Raw genomic sequence first — 26,368 nt, 5'->3', positions numbered from 1 at the left:
GGTCCTGGTCAACTGACCATACAGAGGTCCAGGTCAACACAACCATATGGAGGTCCTGGTAAACACAACCATATGGAGGTCCTGGTCAGCACAACTATATGGAGGTTCTGGTCAACACAACCATACGGAGGTCCTGATCAACACAACCATATGGAGGTCCTGGTCAACACAACCATATGGAGGTCCTGGATCTGTAATATATATTATCTAGAGCAGTGTTTCCCAACCATTGTGTCTCCAGCTGTTGGAAAACTACAACTCCCAGCATGCCCGGACAGCCAACGGCTGTCCAGGCATGCTCGGAGTTGTAGTTTTCCAAAAGCTGGAGGCATACTGGTTGGGAAACACTGCTCTTGGGTCTCCCTTAGATGTTTCATGTTTGTTCAGTACTTTAAATAAGTTTTATAGTACGGTAGGAATTTGGTTAATCGGTGTGATTATAACTCATTGTTTTTCATTTACGTTTTTCTTTAGCGTGTCTGAATACGCTTTGTTTTTCAAAGCCATGAGTTATTTTATGTGTTATATGTTATGAGTTAAGTTACATGTGATGTTATGTATTATTATGTTATATTATGTGTCACATGTTATGTTATGAGTTATATGTTATGTTATTACGGTGTTTGTTTAAACACTTGTGCAGGGATTGAGTCGTCCTTCCCACAGGCACAGTCCGGTAGGTAGATGACATAATTGGAGTCGGATATTCATAAAATCATTTGCGGCCATAAAAAAGTATAATCCTAAAAATTTGCAGCTATATTTGGTCAAACAAGGAATGAACCTATCCTATTGGGATGGCTAGAACTGCTTCTTTTTGGTTAGGCGTGTGATGTTGGCTGGTATTGGTAGGACCCCCTGAAAGTAGCTTGCCCCCTCTATGTAGTATCCCCCATTTGCCCCCTGTAGATAGGACCCCCCTGTCGGAAGTTGCACCCCTTGTTTGCTTGAAGGTAGCATCCCCCTGTATGTACAACCTGTAGGTAGTTTGCTTTCTGTTTGTAGGATCTCCTTGAAGGTAGGTTGCCCTCTTTATGTAGGACCTCCCTGTAGGTAGTTTGCCCTATGTAAGTAGTTATTCTCTTGTATGTAGGGTCCCTTCTAAGTATTTTGCCCCTTGTAAGTTTTTTATAGGTTGTAATGAAACGACTATAATCGGAACTTGAAGTAGTGTCCATCCGTGTATTGGGTTGGTTAGATTTTTTGTAAATTTTTGATATACAGTGACCCCTCGACCTACGATGGCCCTGACATACGATCATTTCAACATGCGATGGCCTCTCAGAGGCCATCACATGTTGAAGGCAGCATCAACATATGATGCTTTTGTATGTCGGGGCCATCGCATAAACGGCTATCCGGCAGCGCAGACTGCTTCAGCTGCCACCGGATAGCTGTTTACGGTGCCCCGTGTGGTCCGCTGACGATCACTTACCTGTCCTCGGGGCTCCGGCGCGTCCTCTTCGGGATCCCCTGCACCGTCGGCGCTCTCCAACGTCATCATCACGTTGCTGCGCATGCCGTCCCGTCATCCAATAGGAGCGGCGTGCGTAGCGACGTGATGGCGATGACGGAGAGCGAGGATGACGGGGAAGCAGAGGCCTTGCCGGAGCGTCGGGGACACCCGGGGACGCGGCGACAGCAATGGACGGCGACATCCCGGGCAGCGGTGACGGTCCGGAGCGGTGTGGACAGGTGAGTACACTGACCACTCTCCTATATTTTACATTGCACGGATCCCTCAATATGCGATGGTTTCAACAAACGATGGTATGTTTGAACGGATTACCATTGTATGTTGAGGGACCACTGTACTGAATTTTCTGGCATATAAGACCACTTTTTAACCCAGGAAAATTTTCTCAAAAGTCGGGGGTCGTCTTATACGCCGTGTGTCGTCTTAAAGGGCTGGTGCTGCAGTCGGCCGGGATGCCTGGGGTATGGATAGAGATAGAGCGGGGCACCCTGGGTATGACTAGAGAGAGAGAGAGCGGCGCTGTGCTCAGAAAAACACACATCTTTCAACCGTCCGGCCCGCCCTTGTATGTATCCTATTACCTTACCTCTTTCTCTGCCTTTTAGATCTCGCTCCTGAGGTTTGCAGTGAAGCGGTGCGCATGTGCGAGATTTGAGGCGGCGCAGGCCTGAATGTGCGAGATTTGAGATTCGGCGCAGGTGCGCATGTGCAAAATCTGACAGGCGGCGCTGGTGTGCATTTGCGAGATCAGAGAGGCGGAGAAAGAGGTACGTTAATGGGATACAAGGGTGGCGCATGTGCAAGATCTGAGAGGCAGAGAAGGAGGTACGTTAATGGGATACAAGGGTGGCGCATGTGCAAGATCTGAGAGGCAGAGAAGGAGGGACGGTAATAGGATACAAGGGCGGGCCAGACGGGTGAAAGAGGCGTGTACCGATTTGATAGTCTTGGAGACAGGGAGGGCTGGGTAGGCAGGGAGAGCTGACCAATCCAAGCAGGCTTTGTATACAACAACCAGCCAATCACTGGTAAGGTACCGTACATCGCGGTAGAGGGGTAGTCTTATACGGCGAATATATCCCAAACTCTATATTTTAACTGTAAAAGTTGGGGATCATCTTATACGCCGGAAAATAAGGTACATATATATTTTGAATAACGTACAATTCCTTTTGAGCCTTTGGAATTGACCGTACGGGATGTTCAGTTTCCATTTTTTATAATGTCAGTTTTTGAAATCCAATAAGCTATCGCTGCCTAGTGTCTTGAAATATTTTTTATTTATCACTATGGGGGAGATTTATCAATGTCGGTGTGAGGTAGAAATCATTTAAACCCTGTCAGTGCTTTGTATGTTTTGCATGTCTGTGCAAAATTTATTTGTGCAACAAAGCTTGTTGATAAATTTTGCTCAAACATAGAGATTCCTTCATGTTTCTACCGTCTGACACATTGGTATGCGCACTCCTCGGTGTTCTATATTTGCGCAAAATCTGTTGCCTTTGCGCAAAGTATTGATATCTAAACAAAAAATGCGCTATATTTGTTACGCCGAGCGCTCCGGGTTCCCGCTCCTCCCCGGAGCGCTCGCTTCACCTCCTCCGCTGCAGCGCCCCGGTCACGTCCTCTGACCCGGGGCGCTGCGATCCTGCTGCTAGCCGGGATGCGATTCGCGATGCGGGTAGCGCCCGCTCGCGATGCGCACCCCGGCTCTCCTACCTGACTCGCTCCCCGTCTGTTCTGTCCCGGCGCGCGCGGCCCCGCTCCCTAGGGCGCGCGCGCGCCGGGTCTCTGCGATTTAAAGGGCCACTGCGCCGCTGATTGGCGCAGTGGTTCCAATTAGAGTTATCACCTGTGCACTCCCTATATTACCTCACTTCCCTTGCACTCCCTTGCCGGATCTTGTTGCCTTAGTGCCAGTGAAAGCGTTCCTTGTGTGTCCCTTGCCAGTGTTTCCAGACCTTCTGCCGTTGCCCCTGACTACGATCCTTGCTGCCTGCCCCGACCTTCTGCTACGTCCGACCTTGCTTCTGCCTACTCCCTTGTACCGCGCCTATCTTCAGCAGCCAGAGAGGTGAGCCGTTGCTAGTGGATACGACCTGGTCACTACCGCCGCAGCAAGACCATCCCGCTTTGCGGCGGGCTCTGGTGAAAACCAGTAGTGGCTTAGAACCGGTCCACTAGCACGGTCCACGCCAATCCCTCTCTGGCACAGAGGGTCCACTACCTGCCAGCCGGCATCGTGACAGTAGATCCGGCCATGGATCCCGCTGAAGTTCCTCTGCCAGTTGTCGCTGACCTCACCACGGTGGTCGCCCAGCAGTCACAACAGATTGCGCAACAAGGCCAACAGCTGTCTCAACTGACCGTTATGCTACAACAGTTGCTACCACAGCTTCAGCAGTCATCTCCTCCGCCAGCTCCTGCACCTCCTCCGCAGCGAGTGGCCGCTCCTGGGATACGCTTATCCTTGCCGGATAAGTTTGATGGGGACTCTAAGTTTTGCCGTGGCTTCCTTTCCCAATGTTCCCTGCATCTGGAGATGATGTCGGACCTGTTTCCCACTGAAAGGTCTAAGGTGGCTTTCGTAGTCAGTCTTCTGTCCGGAAAAGCCCTGTCTTGGGCCACACCGCTCTGGGACCGCAATGACCCCGTCACTGCCTCAGTACACTCCTTCTTCTCGGAAATCCGAAGTGTCTTTGAGGAACCTGCCCGAGCCTCTTCTGCTGAGACTGCCCTGTTGAACCTGGTCCAGGGTAATTCTTCCGTTGGCGAGTATGCCGTACAATTCCGTACACTTGCTTCAGAATTGTCCTGGAATAATGAGGCCCTCTGCGCGACCTTCAAAAAAGGCCTATCCAGCAACATTAAAGATGTTCTGGCCGCACGAGAAATTCCTGCTAATCTACATGAACTTATTCACCTAGCCACTCGCATTGACATGCGTTTTTCTGAAAGGCGTCAGGAACTCCGCCAAGATATGGACTCTGTTCGCACGAGGCGTTTCGTCTCCTCGGCTCCTCTCTCCTCTGGTCCCCTGCAATCTGTTCCTGTGCCTCCCGCCGTGGAGGCTATGCAGGTCGACCGGTCTCGCCTGACACCTCAAGAGAGGACACGACGCCGTATGGAGAACCTCTGCCTGTACTGTGCTAGTACCGAACACTTCCTGAGGGATTGTCCTATCCGTCCTCCCCGCCTGGAAAGACGTACGCTGACTCCGCACAAGGGTGAGACAGTCCTTGATGTCTACTCTGCTTCTCCACGTCTTACTGTGCCTGTGCGGATGTCTGCTTCTGCCTTCTCCTTCTCTACAGTGGCCTTCTTGGACTCTGGTTCTGCAGGAAATTTTATTTTGGCCTCTCTCGTCAACAGGTTCAACATCCCAGTGACCAGTCTCGCCAGACCCCTCTACATCAATTGTGTAAATAATGAAAGATTGGACTGTACCATACGTTTCCGCACGGAGCCCCTTCTTATGAGCATCGGATCTCATCATGAGAGGATTGAACTTTTGGTCCTCCCCAATTGCACCTCGGAGATTCTCCTTGGACTTCCCTGGCTTCAACTTCATTCCCCAACCCTGGATTGGTCCACTGGGGAGATCAAGAGTTGGGGGTCCTCTTGTTCCAAGAACTGTCTAAAACCGGTTCCCAGTAACCCTTGCCGTAACTCTGTGGTTCCTCCAGTAACCGGTCTCCCCAAGGCCTATATGGACTTCGCGGATGTTTTCTGCAAAAAACAAGCTGAGACTCTACCTCCTCACAGGCCTTATGATTGCCCTATCGACCTCCTCCCGGGTACTACTCCACCCCGGGGCAGAATTTATCCTCTCTCTGCCCCAGAGACTCTTGCCATGTCCGAATACGTCCAGGAGAATCTAAAAAGGGGCTTTATCCGTAAATCCTCCTCTCCTGCCGGAGCCGGATTTTTCTTTGTCTCCAAAAAAGATGGCTCCCTACGTCCCTGCATTGACTACCGCGGTCTTAATAAAATCACGGTTAAGAACCGCTACCCCTTACCCCTCATCTCTGAACTCTTTGATCGCCTCCAAGGTGCCCACATCTTCACTAAATTGGACTTAAGAGGCGCCTATAACCTCATCCGCATCAGAGAGGGGGACGAGTGGAAAACGGCATTTAACACCAGAGATGGACACTTTGAGTATCTGGTCATGCCCTTTGGACTGTGCAATGCCCCTGCCGTCTTCCAAGACTTTGTCAATGAAATTTTTCGTGATCTATTATACTCCTGTGTTGTGGTATATCTGGACGATATCCTAATTTTTTCTGCCAATCTAGAGGAACACCGCCGGCATGTCCGTATGGTTCTTCAGAGACTTCGTGACAACCAACTCTATGCCAAAATTGAGAAATGTCTGTTTGAATGCCAATCTCTTCCTTTTCTAGGATATTTGGTCTCTGGCCAGGGACTACAGATGGATCCAGACAAACTCTCTGCCGTCTTAAATTGGCCACGCCCCTCCGGACTCCGTGCTATCCAACGCTTTTTGGGGTTCGCCAATTATTACAGGCAATTTATTCCACATTTTTCTACCATTGTGGCTCCTATCGTGGCTTTAACCAAGAAAAATGCTGATCCCAAGTCCTGGCCTCCTCAAGCAGAAGACTCCTTTAAACAACTCAAGTCTGCCTTTTCTTCGGCTCCCGTGCTCTCCAGACCTGACCCTTCCAAACCCTTCCTATTGGAGGTTGATGCCTCCTCAGTAGGAGCTGGAGCTGTTCTTCTACAAAAAAATCCTTCCGGGCATGCTGTCACTTGTGGTTTTTTCTCTAGGACCTTCTCTCCAGCGGAGAGGAACTACTCCATCGGGGATCGAGAACTTCTAGCCATTAAATTAGCACTTGAGGAATGGAGGCATCTGCTGGAGGGATCAAGATTTCCTGTTATTATCTACACCGACCACAAGAACCTCTCCTACCTCCAGTCGGCCCAACGGCTGAATCCTCGCCAGGCCCGGTGGTCTCTGTTCTTTGCCCGATTTAATTTTGAGATTCACTTTCGTCCTGCCGATAAGAACATTAGAGCCGATGCTCTCTCTCGTTCCTCGGATGCCTCAGAAGTTGATCTCCCTCCGCAACACATCATTCCACCTGACTGCCTGATCTCCACTTCTCCTGCCTCCATCAGACAGACTCCTCCAGGAAAGACCTTTGTTTCTCCACGCCAACGCCTCGGAATCCTCAAATGGGGTCACTCCTCCCATCTCGCAGGTCATGCGGGCATCAAGAAATCTGTGCAACTCATCTCCCGCTTCTATTGGTGGCCAACTCTGGAGACGGATGTTGGGGACTTTGTGCGAGCCTGCACTATCTGTGCCCGGGATAAGACTCCTCGCCAGAAGCCCGCTGGTTTTCTTCATCCTCTGCCTGTCCCCGAACAGCCTTGGTCTCTGATTGGTATGGATTTTATTACTGATTTACCCCCTTCCCGTGGCAACACCGTTATTTGGGTGGTCGTTGATCGATTCTCCAAAATGGCACATTTCATTCCTCTTCCTGGTCTTCCTTCTGCGCCTCAGTTGGCTAAACAATTTTTTGTACACATTTTTCGTCTTCACGGGTTGCCTACGCAGATTGTCTCGGATAGAGGGGTCCAATTCGTGTCTAAATTCTGGAGAGCTCTCTGTAAACAACTCAAGATTAAATTAAATTTTTCCTCTGCATATCATCCCCAGTCCAATGGACAAGTAGAAAGAATTAACCAGATCCTGGGTGATTATTTGCGACATTTTGTTTCCTCCCGCCAGGATGACTGGGCAGATCTCCTTCCATGGGCCGAATTCTCGTATAACTTCAGGGTCTCTGAATCTTCCTCCAAATCCCCATTTTTCGTGGTGTACGGCCGTCACCCTCTTCCCCCCCTCCCTACCCCCTTGCCCTCTGGTCTGCCCGCTGTGGATGAAATTTCTCGTGACCTTTCCATTATATGGAGAGAGACCCAAAATTCTCTCTTACAGGCTTCTTCACGCATGAAGAGGTTCGCGGATAAGAAAAGAAGAGCTCCCCCCGTTTTTTCCCCTGGAGACAAGGTATGGCTCTCCGCTAAATATGTCCGCTTCCGTGTCCCTAGCTACAAGTTGGGACCACGCTATCTTGGTCCTTTCAAAATTCTGTGTCAAATTAATCCTGTCTCTTATAAACTTCTTCTTCCTCCTTCTCTTCGCATCCCTAATGCCTTTCACGTCTCTCTTCTCAAACCACTCATCCTCAACCGTTTTTCTCCCAAATCTGTTCCTCCCACTCCTGTTTCCGGCTCCTCGGACGTCTTCTCGGTCAAGGAGATTTTGGCTGCCAAAAAGGTCAGAGGAAAAAATTTTTTTTTAGTAGACTGGGAGGGTTGTGGTCCTGAAGAGAGATCCTGGGAACCTGAGGACAACATCCTTGACAAAAGTCTGCTCCTCAGGTTCTCAGGCTCCAAGAAGAGGGGGAGACCCAAGGGGGGGGGTACTGTTACGCCGAGCGCTCCGGGTTCCCGCTCCTCCCCGGAGCGCTCGCTTCACCTCCTCCGCTGCAGCGCCCCGGTCACGTCCTCTGACCCGGGGCGCTGCGATCCTGCTGCTAGCCGGGATGCGATTCGCGATGCGGGTAGCGCCCGCTCGCGATGCGCACCCCGGCTCTCCTACCTGACTCGCTCCCCGTCTGTTCTGTCCCGGCGCGCGCGGCCCCGCTCCCTAGGGCGCGCGCGCGCCGGGTCTCTGCGATTTAAAGGGCCACTGCGCCGCTGATTGGCGCAGTGGTTCCAATTAGAGTTATCACCTGTGCACTCCCTATATTACCTCACTTCCCTTGCACTCCCTTGCCGGATCTTGTTGCCTTAGTGCCAGTGAAAGCGTTCCTTGTGTGTCCCTTGCCAGTGTTTCCAGACCTTCTGCCGTTGCCCCTGACTACGATCCTTGCTGCCTGCCCCGACCTTCTGCTACGTCCGACCTTGCTTCTGCCTACTCCCTTGTACCGCGCCTATCTTCAGCAGCCAGAGAGGTGAGCCGTTGCTAGTGGATACGACCTGGTCACTACCGCCGCAGCAAGACCATCCCGCTTTGCGGCGGGCTCTGGTGAAAACCAGTAGTGGCTTAGAACCGGTCCACTAGCACGGTCCACGCCAATCCCTCTCTGGCACAGAGGGTCCACTACCTGCCAGCCGGCATCGTGACAATATTAAATTAGTGTGTAAAGCATTTTTCTTTCTACGGTACACGAGCACGTAAGGAACATGGGAAAATATTCTATCAAAAAAGACGCACAAAAAAGATGCAATGAAAGTCTCTGCGCAAATTTTTTGTGCAAAAAAATACACAAGAAAAAGGGGTAAACTCAGTGATAAATGTTAGATTAATGTTAGAATTAAACCTAAGTATTCCCATTTTTTCTTTCGAGATTGTTCCCTAGTTAGATAGGTTTGACTTATTGTTGTTGAGGCGGAAGTCAGATGTAGGGCCCTCCCACATGGACATCATCAATAAACCTTTTGTAGAATATGCCTTTTTTTCATGGGATGTTTTTCTAAGTGAATATTTTTCCAAATTCCCCCATGTACAGATTTGCAAATGCTGGCGCAAATATTGTGCTCATTGCGGTACCTTAAATGTCAATATAAAATTGGGACTGACAGTGGAATAGATTATGTTTCGGGATGAATTCTTTGTGTTTTTTTAGCTTGTTAGTTATCCTTGGATAGTATTGAATGGATAATCTGTAAAACGTTACCATGTGAAATGTTTGAATGCAGCAATAAGACATCTGACGTTACCCATTTGTACGTGGGTTTCCATTCTATGTCCTGTAACAGGTTTATAGGTGTTGGTGTAACTGTAATGACCTTCCCTTGCCCTGGCTCCAGCGCTGCCTCTGGTTCCCTTGTTCCTAACGAAGGTCTTCGGCCCTATATGACTCTGCCGGCCCTGTCTATCTGAAGTACCAGAAAAATCAGCTATGGTGCTGGCACTGACCTATGTCAGTTCTATGCCTGTGATTGAGGTCATTACCCTTTACTAGCATATATGACCCCACGTTGTTCCTGTACACCTCACTTCTAATACCCGACCTCTATTTGTTACTTGACCCTGTCCGTGCCTTCTAATTTCAGACTATTCTACCCTCCTGCTTGACCCTTACTTGCCTTCACATTTTTTATGATCCTGGTTTTGTACTGCGCCACCCACTTGGTTTTGACTTCTTCTTTGTTTCTGGTTAACCCTTGGTCTGCCCATTTTGCACCTATCTGCTCCTTTGTTACTGACCAGCTCTGATTGACTTTCCTGACTGCCTGTCCAGTCTAAGGACCATCACCCAGTTGGGGGCTGCCTTTTAGGGTTTATCATCTGAGTAGGTAGGGACGGTGGTTTGGGGGGCAAGCTCAGATCTACACTAACACCCCAGACGGGACAGTATGTTAAGATAAGAATCTTAGACTCTAATCTAAGAAAATTCTTTGTAGTCATATTGTTAATCAATTAACATCGAACCAAACAGGGGGGGGGGGGGGGGGGTAGCTGGCTATTGGGGGAGCTACTTGCTAATTGGGGTGGATAACTTGCTTACTGGGCGGGAGGCAACCTACCTAATGAGCGGATTACTTGCCAACTGGCTACTGGTGGACTAGCTACCTAGCTAATTGGGGGGACAACCTAACTGCTGTGGAAGAGGACCTACTTCCATACCCACTTTTACTGTTTGGGGCACTAAGGGGGCACATTATTACCGTTTGGATGACTTTAGATGTGGAGATTATATATATATATATATATATATATATATATATATATATATATATATATATATATATATGATATAGAGGTGGGATGAGTGTTGCCTAACATTTTTTATTCTGGCACATTCTGCAGATAAGAGTCATGACTGGAAGAAGTTGTCCTGGTGGTCTGGAGAAGACAAAGAAAAGAGAACGACTCCAAAAAGACATTTCCTGCGAGTCACTGTTGGAAACGACTTCTATATAGTCACTATATGGGGTCTGTGTATATTAGTCTGTGTATAATTTGTGCAATACAGTAAGAGTAATGATCAAGCATAGGGGAGAAGATGTCTGATCGCGGGGGTCCCGCTGCTGGCCCCCTGCGATCTCCCGCAGCACCTGGAGTTCTAAACAAATACAGGGTTCCTGCGGCAGTGGTCATGACATCTCGGCCATGCCCCCTCGTGACGTTACGCCACGCCCCCACCATTCATGTCTATGGGAGGGGTCGTGGTGTGATGTCACGTTGGGGTGTGTCCGTGACATCACGATTACGGCCTCTGGCTCTGAGCGTTCTGAACAAAATGTTCAAAACCTTTAAGAGGTTTACCTTCTTTTCATGTACTTATGTTTTATCCTAAAGCTAAGTTTATTATACATAATAAATAAATAGTTTACAAAGAATATTAGTTGAAGAAAAGCAATAGTCATAAGAAAAAGAGTCATGGTATAAACTACCGTACAATATCTGATACAAACTGCAGTAAATATATGTAAATTACCAACCAATTTGACAACATAAATGATCACATTATAATTCCGCGCTCAGTGTTATTATTAACGTGTGTCAGAACCTTTTTAAGTATAAGAAAAGACATTAGAAAATAGAAATCTTACAATCCTCTCAAATGTAGTGTCGTCATACCACATTCTCAATATACATGATTAAACGTTATACTCAGTAGGTGCTGTACATAGGAGCAGTATTATAGTAGATATATTCTTGTATATAGGAGCAGTATTATAGTAGTTATATTCTTGTATATAGGAGCAGTATTATAGTAGTTATATTCTTGTATATAGGAGACAGTATTATAGTAGTTATATTCTTGTATATAGGAGAAGTAGTATAGTAGTTATATTCTTGTATATAGGAGCAGTATTATAGTAGTTATATTCTTGTATATAGGAGCAGTATTATAGTAGTTATATTCTTGTATATAGGAGCAGTATTATAGTAGATATATTCTTGTATATAGGAGCAGTATTATAGTAGTTATATTCTTGTATATAGGAGCAGTATTATGGTAGTTATATTCTTGTATATAGGAGACAGTATTATAGTAGTTATATTCTTGTATATAGGAGAAGTAGTATAGTAGTTATATTCTTGTATATAGGAGCAGTATTATAGTAGTTATATTCTTGTATATAGGAGCAGTATTATAGTAGTTATATTCTTGTATATAGGGGGCAGTATTATAGTAGTTATATTCTTGTATATAGGAGCAGTGTTATAGTAGTTATATTCTTGTATATAGGAGCAGTATTATAGTAGTTATATTCTTGTATATAGGAGACAGTATTATAGTAGTTATATTCTTGTATATAGGAGCAGTGTTATAGTAGTTATATTCTTGTATATAGGAGCAGTATTATAGTAGTTATATTCTTGTATATAGGGGGCAGTATTATAGTAGTTATATTCTTGTATATAGGAGCAGTATTATAGTAGTTATATTCTTGTGTATAGGAACAGTATTATAGTAGTTATATTCTTGTATATAGGAGCAGTATTATAGTAGTTATGAATTCGGGTAGAAAAACAGACATGGTGCACATCTACAATCTTGTATAATGATCTGATTGCTTCTCAGCATAATATCAAAAACTAACAGGTTGTTAGTATACATTTTTGATCAAAAAGTACAAGCCCACTCGCCACGTCAAGGCCACCTATCCAGAGTGGGTCCCTAACGTCCCTAGCATAAAATGGCGCAGCACCGGGCGGCGACCACCACCGCCGCGACGCCAATACCCAGAGGGGGGGAACGACCCACCGGCAGAGCGGCCCCAATGCCACTCAAACCAGTCCATGGGCCGCACCCCCCCGCAGACACGGTGCCACGGCAGCAACGGACACCGCACAGCACCACACCAGTGTGAACAGGGATGTAATAGCTCACTTACCATACTCTCCCAGTCAGACTGGGAGGCAGCTAGGAAAGAAATGGCCCATGTGCAGCTAACTACTGCTTATATAGGGTTGGGCTGAGGGGGTGGGGAAGAGTGCAGCACATGTTAAAACAAAGAAAAAAGGAGGGGATAGAAATCACAGTGTGAATTCGGGTAGAAAAACACACACTGGTGTGGTGCTGTGCGGTGTCCGTTGCTGCCGTGGTGCCGTGTCTGCGGGGGGGGGGGGGGGGGGGGGGGTGCGGCCCATGGACTGGTTTGAGTGGCATTGGGGCCGCTCTGCCGGTGGGTCGTTCCCCCCTTTGGGCATTGGTGTCGCGGCGGTGGTGGTCGCCGCCTGGTGCTGCGCCATTTTATGCTAGGGACGTTAGGGACCCACTCTGGATAGGTGGCCTTGACGTGGCGAGTGGGCTTGTACTTTTTGATCAAAAATGTATACTAACAACCTGTTAGTTTTTGATATTATGCTGAGAAGCACTCAGATCATTATACAAGATTGTAGATGTGCACCATGTCTGTTTTTCTACCCGAATTCACATTATAGTAGTTATATTCTTGTATATAGGAGCAGTATTATAGTAGTTATATTCTTGTATATAGGAGCAGTATTATAGTAGTTATATTCTTGTATATAGGAGCAGTATTATAGTAGTTATATTCTTGTATATAGGAGACAGTATTATAGTAGTTATATTCTTTTATATAGGAGCAGTATTATAGTAGTTATATTCTTGTATATAGGAGACAGTATTATAGTAGGTATATTCTTGTATATAGGAGGCAGTATTATAGTAGTTATATTCTTGTATATAGGAGCAGTATTATAGTAGTTATATTCTTGTATATAGGAGCAGTATTATAGTAGTTATATTCTTGTATATAGGAGCAGTATTATAGCAGTTATATTCTTGTATATAGGGGCAGTATTTTAGTAATTATATTCTTGTACACAGGAGTATACTTTGTCGTATACGTATTTGTTAGTTAGACCAGGACATCGCGGACACAGAGGTGTGACACATGTTGAGGGCTCAGGGGATGAACAGTATATTACTGTATGATGTATGATGATCCGGTGCACTCCATAGTCATGCAGCCTTCAGGATGATGACACAGTGGATCTGTGGGGAGCATTATTCAGTCATTCGTCATCGTTGGCCATTGTCTACTCTTCACCTTGGGCCTATGAGTCGACGCAATTGTTCATCATAAAACATTGTCAAGTAATTCTCCGGTTGTCACGACAATCACCGGGACACCGGAAGCCCAGGAGGCCGCCCCGGCTCCACAGCATCGGCAGCTTCGCACCTCGTATCCGAGACATCACAGATGCGCTACATCTGATGTATTCCTGTCTGACATGCTGCTTCCCATCTATAAATAAGTCTGCAGGTTTGTCATCATATGGAGGATGACAGATTGATACATTGGTGCAGTGTTTACATTAAGCTACAGGAATAGTAAGAGGTAAACCCCAGGCGGCAATCGCTTACATTACAAATTCAAGCGAAAATTTACCCTTTCGGAGCATCCGGTAGACCAGTGGTCTCAAACAGTGTGCCTCCAGCTGTTGCAAAACTACAACTCCCTGCATGCCCGGACAGCCAACGGCTGTCCGGGCATGCTGGGAGTTGTAGTTTTGCAACATCTGGAGGGCCACAGTCTGGGGGAGATTTATCAAAACCTGCCCAGAGGAAAAGTTGCTGAGTTGCCCATAGCAACCAATCAGATCACTTTCACTTTCATTTTTCAGAGGCCTTTTCAAAAATGAAAGAAGTGATCTGGTTGGTTGCTATGGGCAACTCAGCCACTTTTCCTTTAGACAGACTTAGATATATCTGCTCATCTGTTAGTATCACACACGATAGGCTTAGATACATCAGCTCAGCTGACAGCTTTGCACAAGATAGGCTTAGATACAGCGGCTCAGCTGATGGCATCACACACAATAGGCTTATACACCCTGCCGGAGCTAACAGTATCACGATTTATAGGCTTAGATATGATGACTTAGCAGACACTATTACATGTCATATGTTTAGATACATCAGCTGAGCAGTTAGTATGACACATTATAAGCTTAGATACATCAGCTTACCAGTCAGTATGACACATTATAGGGTTAGATACATCAGCTTAGCAGTCAGTGTGACACATACGCTTAGATACATCAGCTAGGCAGTCAGTATGATACATTATAAGCTTAGATACATCAGCTCAGTAGTAAGTATGACACATTATAAGCTTAGATACATCAGCTCAGCAGTCAGTATGACACATTATAAGCTTAGATACATCAGCTCAGGAGTCAGTATGACACATTATAAGCTTAGATACATCAGCTAAGCAGTCAGTATGATACATTATAAGCTTAGATACATCAGCTCAGTAGTCAGTATGACACATTATAAGCTTAGATACATCAGCTAAGCAGTCAGTATGATACATTATAAGCTTAGATACATCAGCTCAGTAGTATGACACATTATAAGCTTAGATACATCAGCTTAGCAGTCAGTGTGACACATTATAAGCTTAGATACATCAGCTAAGCAGTCAGTATGATACATTATAAGCTTAGATACATCAGCTCAGTAGTAAGTATGACACATTATAAGCTTAGATACATCAGCTTAGCAGTCAGTGTGACACATTATAAGCTTAGATACATCAGCTAAGCAGTCAGTATGATACATTATAAGCTTAGATACATCAGCTCAGTAGTAAGTATGACACATTATAAGCTTAGATACATCAGCTAAGCAGTCAGTATGATACATTATAAGCTTAGATACATCAGCTCAGTAGTCAGTATGACACATTATAAGCTTAGATACATCAGCTCAGTAGTCAGTATGACACATTATAAGCTTAGATACATCAGCTCAGTAGTCAATATGACACATTATAAGCTTAGATACATCAGCTCAGTAGTAAGTATGACACATTATAAGCTTAGATACATCAGCTAAGCAGTCAGTATGATACATTATAAGCTTAGATACATCAGCTCAGTAGTCAGTATGACACATTATAAGATTAGATACATCAGCTCAGTAGTCAGTATGACACATTATAAGCTTAGATACATCAGCTCAGTAGTCAATATGACCCATTATAAGCTTAGATACATCAGCTCAGTAGTCAGTATGACACATTATAAGCTTAGATACATCAGCTCAGTAGTCAGTATGACACATTATAAGCTTAGATACACCAGTTCAGCAGTCGAAATGACATTAAAAGCTTAGATACACCCGCTCAGCAGACAGTGGTACACATGATAAGATTAGATCCATCGGCATAGCATTTACTTCTGCATTACCATTGTACAAATATGAGCCTGGTAGAAATATAACCACGATGGGAGTTATAATTTTCCAACAGCTGAAGAGCCGTCTGTTGTAGAATAGCTGTCAAGGCATGATGGGAGTTGTAGTTATCCAACAGCTGGGGGCCGCAGGTTGGGGGAACAGCCATACAGCCTCAGTATTGTGAGACTCATGTTATATAATGGCACACGGCGCTTTATTTCCTCAACTCTAACACATCGGAGAAATCACAGGCCCGAAAACGGCAATTTACCATAACCCTGACCGCTCCCCGCCGGAGAAAATTGCAGGACACTGAATGTTTCAGCCATTAATCTGCCAGGACATGGAGTAAAGATCTGTATTTTACAGCCGACTCTTCATGCACGAATAAAATGAATATTTTAGCAATGAATTCTTCATGGGGTATGTTGGAGGCGCTCTGCGAGGCTGGCGATGGATCCCAAGGCTGGTGGCATGCAACGGTGTCTGTCAGCTCAGGGCATTACTAATGCTGTTACCTCAGGTCACCTTGAGAAGCCAATTGAAAAGCTCGATCCCTGCGGAGGACATGTTATTTCTCCGCGTACACAGGCATAAAAGTTTCATGTAAATGTGACGATTATTAAAGGGGTACTCCAGCATAGAACCAATATCCTGGACTTACCCTGGTATCGGGGCACCAGTCCTCCGGTGCCATCTTCTTGCTGGTGATGGACGCGTCACACTACACCAGTGATTCCCAACCTGGGTTCCGTGTAACCTAGGGGTTGCGTCGAGCACTGTTAGGTGTTCCGCGGGCTCCAGCAGGCAATTTTCCTTTTCTTTTCCTTTTTTTTTTGAATCTCCCGCCCTCGCCTGCACACTTGTGAATGATGGTGGCGCAGGGGGGGAAGGAAGCCTGCGTGCGCATTGCGTGTACGTGCGCACACAGCGCCCCCCTGCAGCAACATGAGTGAGTCACAGGCACGCAGGCCGGGAAAGGGATAAATGTAATGGGGATGGTGCGCCGGATTCTTCCCGGCCCCCCACAGAAGGACGTTGAAAAACAGCTCAGCTTAATGAATGTTCTGCACCGCCTCCCCCTTGTCACCCATCTATTACCCCCTTCCACCCTTGTCCACTTTCCTATCATCCATGTTCATCTTGTCCACCCATCACCCATGTTCACCACCCCTCAGTCTACCCCCCATATCACCAATGTCCAACCCCCACTATTCACCCCGCTATCCCTTTGTCACTCCTGTCCACCCCTCTTTCACCCCCTACACCCCCCTGTCGCTCATGTACACTCTTCTACACCCATGTACACTACTCTGTCCCCCCCCTCTGCCCCCCCTTGTGGTCAGACTGGAAAGAACGACTCAACTTCCTGCGGAGCAAACAGCAACTGATAAGTACTGGAAGGATTAAGATTTTAATACAGAAGTAATTTACAAATCTGTACAACTTTCTGGCACCAGTTGATTTGAACACCGGAGGACCCCTTTAATGGGATTCCGCTGTCCAATTTACAGACCGGTCTTTAATTTTGCATAAGTCCACAAAATGGGGCTTGGCTTTGAATTTTGGCGGAATTCTGTGTTTTAAGAACATAGAATTGTGTGAAAATTCTGCTGCAATTCCCCCGCAATTCTGGCAGAATCCCGTAAGTCCGTTAAGCAACCTTTGCAGAACGGAAATTGACCTTTGCAGAACGGAAATCTCAATGACTTCAATAGTCTTTCTGCCGCTCTGTTCCCACTGAGGCAGAACTTACAACACGGAATCCGAATCGTCTTCCGCCAAAAGATTGAACATGTTTTTGTTTTTTCTGGCAAAATCCGTGAGAGAAATTCTCATTGAAGTAATTTTTTCTAAGCGGAATTTGAGCGGAGGCTGTGTGGAATTGATGCAGAATTTCCACGCAAAATGTTCAAAAGGAGAAGTGAGAGCCGACCCATCAGTGGTTGTAGTACTGATCCAACTCTACATTTCCTCTTCGAATTCTGCGTCAAATTCTGCGCCAATTCTGCCACAATTCCATGTCAAACAGATGAAGGCAGATGTTATATTTCCTGACTGAAATTCTTCCTGGTCGATTTCTCAGTGTGAACATAACCTATAATGGAAGGCGAAGAAAACGGAAATAAATGTTCTGAGAAAGCAACTGTGCAACTTTTACCTTTGACTGCAATGAAACCCTGACACCTGCTGGCCAGAGGTAGAATTGCAGTTGTCCTTCCTAATCGGATGTCTTGTCCACCAGGCTTGTGCTCAGATTTGTCCAGTGCATTATTTTTTTTCTGTGGCCTCTAGATCACTGTTTCTCAACCAGTGTGCCTCCAGCTGTTGCAAAACTACAACTCCCAGAATGCCCAGACAGCCTTTTGCGCTCCAGCTGTTACATACGTCAAGGTGGGAAGACAGCACTAGTCCCTGCTCTTATGCCCGTGACCATCCGGTTAACCAGTCCAGATACAGAACATCCAAGTGTTATAGGTCACAGCAAAAAGTATGCTGTATGCTTGACAAAGGCTACACTATAGCCGAAACGTTGCACAGCTGATGACCTAAATAAAGACCACAGCCTTTTTGAAATTGGGAGTCTGCATACTTTTTGCTGTGACCTATACCACTTGGACCAGCTGTTACATAGTTAGTATGGTTGAAAAAAGACATACGTCCATCAAGTCCAACCAGGGAATTGCAAAACTACAACACCCAGCAAGCCCTGACAGCCTGTGGCTCTCCTACTGATGCGAAACTATATAACCTAGAATGTACTTACAGTCTGTGGCTTTTCAGCTGTTGCACAATTACAATTCCCACCATACCCCAATAGCCTGTAAATCTCCAGCTGTTGCAAAACTACAACTCCCAGAATGCCCGGACAGCCTGTGGATCTATAACTGTTTCAAAACTACAACACCCAGCATGTCTTGAAAGCCTTTGTTTCTCCAACTCTTGCAAAGGTACAACTCCCAGCATGCACAGCATGCCTGTGGATCTTCATCTTTTTTTTTTAAACTACAACACCCAGCATGCCCTGACAGCCTGTGGATCTTCATCTGTTGCAAAAACTACAACTCCCATCATGCCCTGACAGCCTGTAGCTTTCCAGCTGTTGCAAAACTACAACGCCCAGCATGCCCTGACAGCCTGTGGCCCTCCAGCTGTTGCAAAACTACAACACCCAGCATTCCCTGACAGCATGTAAATCTCCAACTGTTGTACAACTACAACATCCAGCATTCCCTGACAGCCTGTAAGTCTCCAACTGTTGTACAACTACAACACCCAGCATTCCCTGACAGCCTGTAAGTCTCCAACTGTTGCAAAAACTAGAACACCCAGCATTCCTTGACAGCCTGTGGATCCTCAACTGTTGCAAAACTACAACTCTCATCATGCCCTGACAGCCTTTGGCTGTCAGGGCATGATGGGAGTTGTAGTTTTGCAACAGCTGGAGAGCAACAGGTTGGGGAACACTGCTCTAGGCTTCATTTATCTGAATATCCTGTAAATGCCAGATATTTAATATTTAATACCCATTTATTAAGGTGCACAGTAAAGGACGCCGCTCCGCTGTAACACCCAGGACTTTATCTCCATGAACATTTTGTAAAGAACATTACAGAGCGGCCGCCGGAAATCAAAAGGGCAACTAAATAGTTATAACAAGAGGAAAAGTTAAAGGGAACCTGTTCTCTGTGTTTTCTGCAGACATGGTTGGATACCTGTTAGGACATAAAACTTGCCAAACATGTTAAATTATTTTTTTAAATTTATCATCCCAGTGTCAAGGAGGCGGAGCCAAGCTGCTCAAGTGCCGCAGTCTGGCACGCCTCCTTGCTTGTACTGACCTCCCAGCTTCTCCTTGGTTGTGAGTTGAGCCCTGTACATCAAGTCAAGGAGGGAGGAGACTTCTCAGTCACACATGATGTACAATGGGGCTGGAAAGTTTGTGAACCCTTTAAACCTTTTCTATATTTTTGTCATAGATAAAGAACCAAATCAGACAGGTGAGTCAAAATCTTACACTTAGTCATTTATTTAGGGAAATGATCCAATATCACAGATCTGTCCATGGAGAAAGTATGTGAACCCTTTAGGATTAGCAGATAACGTGAAGGTGGCAAATCTTTTAACTTTTCCTGTGCCCGGGCTGCAAAAAGTAAAAAAAAAATCTTTAACTCACCTTCCTACGTTCCCCCCGTTGCGCTGGTATCGGCGTCCCGTTCCTCCGGTGATGCTTTACTCCCTGCTTCTTAGGCTCGGAACGTCACACTGCAGTCAGCGTATCGCCGGCCGCAGCGATGTCCCGTCATGTAAGGAGCTCGGGCCCCGTCTTCTCCCTGCTGCCCGGGCTCCTTACATGACAGTGCGCTCAGCCTATCACTGGCTGAGAAGGGAAATCGCTGCGGCCGGCGATACGCTGACTGCAGTGTGATGTTCCGAGCCTAAGAAGCAGGGACCCGAGCAGCGCCGGAGAAACGGGACGCCGATATCGGCGCAAAGGGGACACGTAGGAAGGTGAGTTAAAGTTTGTTTTTTAGTTTTTTGCAGCCCGGGCACAGGGGAAGGTAAAAGATTTGCGCTGCAGTTTTCCTTTAAAGAACAGGGATCTATCAACATCTATAAATAAGGAAGATTTCTGAAGACCTCAGAAGAGGAATTGTTGATGCTCCAGATTGAAGCCAGATTGTGTCCAAATAGAGTAAATTCAAGACCATGATAACTTTTACCAATAGTGGTTGACCAACAAGGGCCATGCCAAGAGGAAGTCATACAACATTTCATGAGGTCCAAGACAACCTCTAAGCAACTGAAGGTCTTTCTCACATTAGCTAAGGTGATCTTTAGCAAACTGCCGACGGGCAGCAATGTTCTTTTTGAAGTACACAGCTTTCTTCTTGCAATCCTGACATTCACATCCTGCCTGGTTGTTAAAGGGTCACACCAAAAAGCTATTGGTCTCCTTCCTGTTCTGCAAAGATCAGAACTGGTGGGAGACACTGATTTTACAGGGCAGTATAGTGGCCAGTACAATGCCCAGAAAGTCCCATGCACAAGTCCCTATCATCAGAAAAAGGCTCATGCGTGCTGGGAGCTGGGCATAGTACGGTTGCCTGAACCACTATATCGATCTTCGTCTCTCCACACTGATTTTTGTAGAATGGGAGGGTGGGAGACAACAGCTGGACTTACACTTTTAGGTTCATGAGTTCACCATCAAGAGAAAGCTGTTGCTCTCTAAAGAGAACATTGCTGCCTATCTGCAGTTGAATCATATCTCCTGGACAAGCCATAAGGCTATTGGAACAATGTTTTGTAAATGGATGAGACTAAAATATAGCTTTTTTTAATTAAACAACCAGGCTAAATAGGTCTGTATGTCACTTAATGATCAAAGAACAACTCTTCTGAGTTCTGACTAAAGAATAACAAAAATCTTCTGACATTTCTTTGTCACAAGTTTTACAGCAATTACGTAGTAAAAGCAGGCCGATATAATTTGTATTTTTTAAATTAAAAATACAAAAATTTGGGAAATTACTTACTATACAATGATAAATGTCAGCCTGCGCCTTTTTGTGAAAAGATGCAAAAAAAGGTGCAAAGCCACTAAAAAGGTGTAGAAAAATGCTTCGCTTACACCTACAATGATAAATGCTTCACTTACACCTACAATGATAAATGCTTCACGTACACCTACAATGATAAAGGCTTTAATTACACCTACAATGATAAATGCTTCACTTACACCTACAATGATAAAGGCTTTACTCACACCTACAATGATAAAGGCTTTACTCACACCTACAATGATAAATGCTTCACTTACACCTACAATGATAAACGCTTCACTTACACCTACAATGATAAATGCTTCACTTACACCTACAATGATAAATGCCGCCCTATGTGAAGAGTGAAATTTCAGAAAATGTGTATCCTCCACAAAATTTGTCACATGCCCTGCGACCATGTAATAAATTTCGTCACGCAAAAAAACATGCAAAAAAGAAAAAAAAGAACTAAAAAATGAACTAAATTTCACACATCTTAGTAAATGCCCCCCATAGTCCCTATATGTCCTACGTTTCAAGGAGTTCCTTTCAATGTTTATCGAAACAGGGAGCGATGGTAAGTAGAGAATCAATGAAAAGATAAAATAAATAATAAGATAAAACAATGAAATAATAATAAGAAAAATAATAATGAAATTAATAAGATAAAATAATAAAATATTATTAAAATATAAATAAATTTAAACAAATAAGTATATTAATATTAAATATTATAATATTTATAAAATATGAATTAAATGTTAATGAAAGTCCGGACTCTCTGCACTGAACTGGAGTTGTATGAAATTAACTTACATGATTGTCGTTGTATTGTGTGTTTTGTATACTGAGGGGGTATCATGTGACATGGAAATTGCCCCAGGGGTACGTAGACATCATATTGCTATGACTCCAGGCACAACTCGTGTTTGAGAGAGTGGGAAGGATTGTCTGAAATGTAGCACAAAGTCTCTATCATCACCATTAAGAACCTGCATGCTACGGGACTAATACACACTGGTAGGTTTCTTACACATGTATGAAATGAAAAGCGTGAACTTAGACTTAAAGTAGCACTCTGGTCATGTACTTTTTGCTTATATAGTGAAGCATAGGCTATTATTAGAGAATTATAAAGAGGTGCCCTTGTATGCCTTGTGCTTACCTGTTTTAGCTGATGTGGCAGGCATGGGATAAGCCCCATTTTGGATGTAATCCATCATAGAAATGTTTCTTTTACTTTGCACAGAGAGGGGGTGGAGTCTCATCACTGCACCTGGTCATCTTATTAGGCTGCTGGTGCTGGAGATCACCCAGGTGAACTGATTAAACTCATGAGTAGGTTGGGGTCAATTCACATAATGTGCAGTTTTGATGTTTTTTTAGCTGAAATGGAATTTGGTGATCTTTAATGGCAAAAGTTCAGAAGCCCTTAGGCTAGGTTCCCATTACGATTTAACCATCCGATTATCGGACTGTAAAATTGGGCAAAATCGGATTGCAAAAAATCGTATACAATCGTATGTCAAAATTTCTTTGCTATCCGATTTTAAAATCGAATCCAAAAATCGTAAAGATGAAAATTCCATCCGATTTTCAATAAAAATCTGATCCTGTCTTTAAAATGAATATGAATGCCAAAGGCAATAAAGTTAAGTTTATGTGTTTTGAAGTCTACTGCGCATGCGTACTAAAAAATCGTGTGCGATTAATCTGATAGAATCGCACAGTCACACGATTCCATGCGATTTACATAGACATCAATAATAAAAAAATCGGACATGATTTAGATCAGATTTAGAATCTGGACGAAAAATCGTGGTCAACCACGATTTTACCTCCAATCTTAAATCGTGCAAAATCGGATGCGATCAAAGCTGATGCATTTGTTGTCTGTCATTAATGAATGGAAGTCAATGGATACAACTTGACGAGCAGATTTGTACGATTTCAAAGTAAAAAATCGTGAGAAGAAGTAGGATGGTAAAATCGTGATGTGAATGCACCCTTAAAAATCTACAAAGGGTGTATTTTAAAAATAGTTGGGGTCACCACTGGAAAGGGGGGGGGGGTCGCATATCACTAAAATGGAAGAAGCGTAATTTTGTTTCAGAACAGATTCTCGGCATGAGATCCCTGTTTATTTAATGTGCCTCCAGCTGTTGCAAAACTACAACTCCCAGCATGCCCAGACTTTGGCTGTCCAGGCATTCTGGGATTTGTAGTTTTAAAACAACTGGAGGTCCACTGGTTGGAAAATACTGGACTAGATCATCCCAATGACTACCACAAAGATATCTGTCCATAAGCTGAAACTTAAGAGAACATGGGTCATGCAGCAAGAAAACAACCCTAAGCAGGCACTACTGAGATGACTGGAGGTCTCAGCACTGCAGTTGACATAAAGTAGTGATCCATGGAGGTCTCAGCACTGCAGTTGACATAAAGTAGTGATCCCTGGAGGTCTCAGCACTGGAGTTGACATAAAGTAGTGATCCCTGGAGGTCTCAGCGCTGGAGTTGACATAAAGTAGTGATCCCTGGAGGTCTCAGCACTGCAGTTGACATAAAGTAGTGATCCCTGGAGGTCTCAGCACTGGAGTTGACATAAAGTAGTGATCCCTGGAGGTCTCAGCGCTGGAGTTGACATAAAGTAGTGATCCCTGGAGGTCTCAGCACTGCAGTTGACATAAAGTAGTGATTCCTGGAGGTCTCAGCGCTGGCATTGATATAAAATAGTTATCCCTGGAGGTCTCAGCACTGCAGTTGATATAAAGTAGTGATTTCTAGAGGTCTCAGCACTGGAGGAGTTGTAAATAGTGATCCCTGGAGATCTCAGCATAAAGTAGTGATCATAAAGTAGTGATCCCTGGAGGTCTCAGCACCTGAAGTGGCGTAAAGTAGTGATCCCTGGAGGTCTCAGCACTCGAAGTGACAAAGGAGTGATCCCTGGAGGTCTTAGCACTGGAGTTGAAATAAAGTAGTGATCCCTGGAGGTCTCAGCACTGGAGTTGAAATAAAGTAGTGACCCTTGGAGGTCTGTGCACTGGAGTTGACATAAAGTAGTGACCCCTGGAGGTCTGTGCACTGGAGTTGACATAAAGTAGTGATCCCTTTAGGTCTCAGCACTGGCGTTGACATAAATTAGTGATCTCTGGAGGTCTCAGCACTGCAGATGACATAAAGTAGGGATCCTTGGAGGTCTTAGCACTGCAGATGCCATAAAGTAGTGATCCCTGGAGGTCTCAGCACTGCAGTTGACAGAAAGTAGTGATCCCTGGAGGTTTCTACACTTCCTGTAACTCATTAAAAGAACACCACACAGTCATCTTCTCCTTATCTAGAAGTGGCTGATAACAGAGAACCATAGCATGCATTCCAATATACTGCAATTGGATGGACTTTGTGGTTAGTGTCCCTTTAAATTATTCTTATCCGGTGGTTAATGATTGTGGGACTTCCCTGAGGCAGGTAGTAACATGATACGTAGAGTCTAAAACTGAAAGTGCAAGTAAAGGGCGTCAGGTAGGTAGGATTGTGTGCAGTAACCTTCTGTACCTACTGCATTGTGGAACACAGAGGAGAGACGAGAAAAAAATCCTCCGCTTACGGCAATTCATAAGTAAGTGCACCCTTGGGGTATGTTTTCTCGTTAACGCAGCAGTGAAGAGGTTAATTGCTAGGTCCCCACTGTTCTTAAAGGGAGACTGACAGCAGGTTAGAAGAATCTAACTCAGAGCTTTTTCTACCTGGGTGCCTCCAGCTGTTGCAAAACTACAACTCCCAGCATGCTGGGAGTTGTAGTTTTGCACCAGCTGGAGGCACCTTGGTTGGGAAACACTGTTCTATGATAGCTTGGAAGTGAGGCACTTAGGACTAAGACAGGTCTGGGCAACATGTCGAACGTTTATATAAATGACACCATCGCTTTAAGGGTAGGGTTACACGTAGCATATCTGACCGAGTCGCATGTACATGCGACTCGCAGCTCCCTCTGTGTCTGCTCGTAGCGGTGGACTGCTGCTGCGAGCAGCACACACTGGCACAGCTGGAGGCACACTCTAAGGATGGTCAATAGCTCATCCGCAGTGTCAAATACGCTGCTGATGCGCTTTGTGTGAGCCTACCCTAAAGGGGTTATCTAGGATTAGAAAAAACATAGCTACTTTCTTTCAGAAACAGCCCCACGCCTTTCCCCAGGTTGTGTGTGGTATTGAAGCTCAGTTCCATTGAGGTGAATAGAGCTGAGTTGTAGTACCACACACAACCTGAGGACAGGGGTGGTGCTGTTTTTTAAAAATAAATTTGGCTCTCCGAGCATACTGGGAGTTATAGTTTTGCAACAACTGGAGGTATCCCGGGTTGGGAAACACTGACCTATACTATATACTACTATATAGTCCAACATGCTGGGAGTTGTAGTATTCGTTTGGGGCAGCTGCTGTATCAGGGCATGCTGGGAGTTGTAGTTAGTAATTAACTGCAACTCCCAAAATTAAAGTGGTACTTTGGTGGAAAACATTTTTTTTTTAAATCAACTGGTACCAAAAAGTTAAACAGATTTGCAAATTACTTCTATTGTAAAATCTTAATCCTTCCTGTACTTATTAGTTGCTGAATACTACAGAGGAAATTCTTTTATTTTTGGATTTCTTTTCTGTCTTTCAACAGTGCTCTCTGTTGACACCTCTTTCCATTTTAGGAACTGTCCAGAACAGCATATGATTGCTATGGGGATTTTCTCCTGCTCTAGACAGTTCCTGACACGGACAGAGGTGTCAGCAGAGAGCACTGTGGACAGACAGAAAAGAAATCCAAAAAAAAAGGAATTTCCTCTGTAGTATACAGCTGCTAAGAAGTACTGAAAGGATTAAGATTTTTTGTAATAGAAGTAACTTACAAATCTGTTTAACTTTTGGCACCAGTTGATTTAAAAATAAATAAATAAAGTTTTCCACTGGAGTACCCCTTTATTAAGAAAAAAAAAAGAGATAAAAAAGTCACATTAAAACAAAAATGGTACTATTAAAAAAAAATACAGATCAGGGGGGCAAAAAATGAGGCGTCATACAGGCCCATATGAGGAGAAATAAAAAAAAGTTATAGGGGTCAGAATAGGACAGA

General features: G+C 44.9%; 1 protein-coding gene across 3 annotated transcripts in view; it reads left to right on the top strand.

Moving 5' to 3' along the window:
* The window catches only part of EXOC3L4 (exocyst complex component 3 like 4), a 175,588-nt gene that overhangs the window by 75,373 nt on the left and 73,847 nt on the right, over positions 1-26,368 (top strand). The window contains exon 3 of one of the 3 annotated variants that reach the window (XM_056545841.1): positions 10,338-10,463. The gene's annotated coding sequence lies outside the window, so the exon portion shown is untranslated. Of the gene's footprint in view, positions 1-10,337; positions 10,464-13,530; positions 13,775-24,737; positions 24,867-26,368 lie in introns of those variants that run through there. The other 2 variants (XM_056545842.1, XM_056545843.1) reach the window with 2 other exon arrangements.

The sequence above is a fragment of the Hyla sarda genome, chromosome 11, assembly GCF_029499605.1.
Source record: "Hyla sarda isolate aHylSar1 chromosome 11, aHylSar1.hap1, whole genome shotgun sequence".
NCBI lineage: Eukaryota > Metazoa > Chordata > Amphibia > Anura > Hylidae > Hyla > Hyla sarda.
This window is presented reverse-complemented; position numbering and strand designations above follow the sequence as displayed.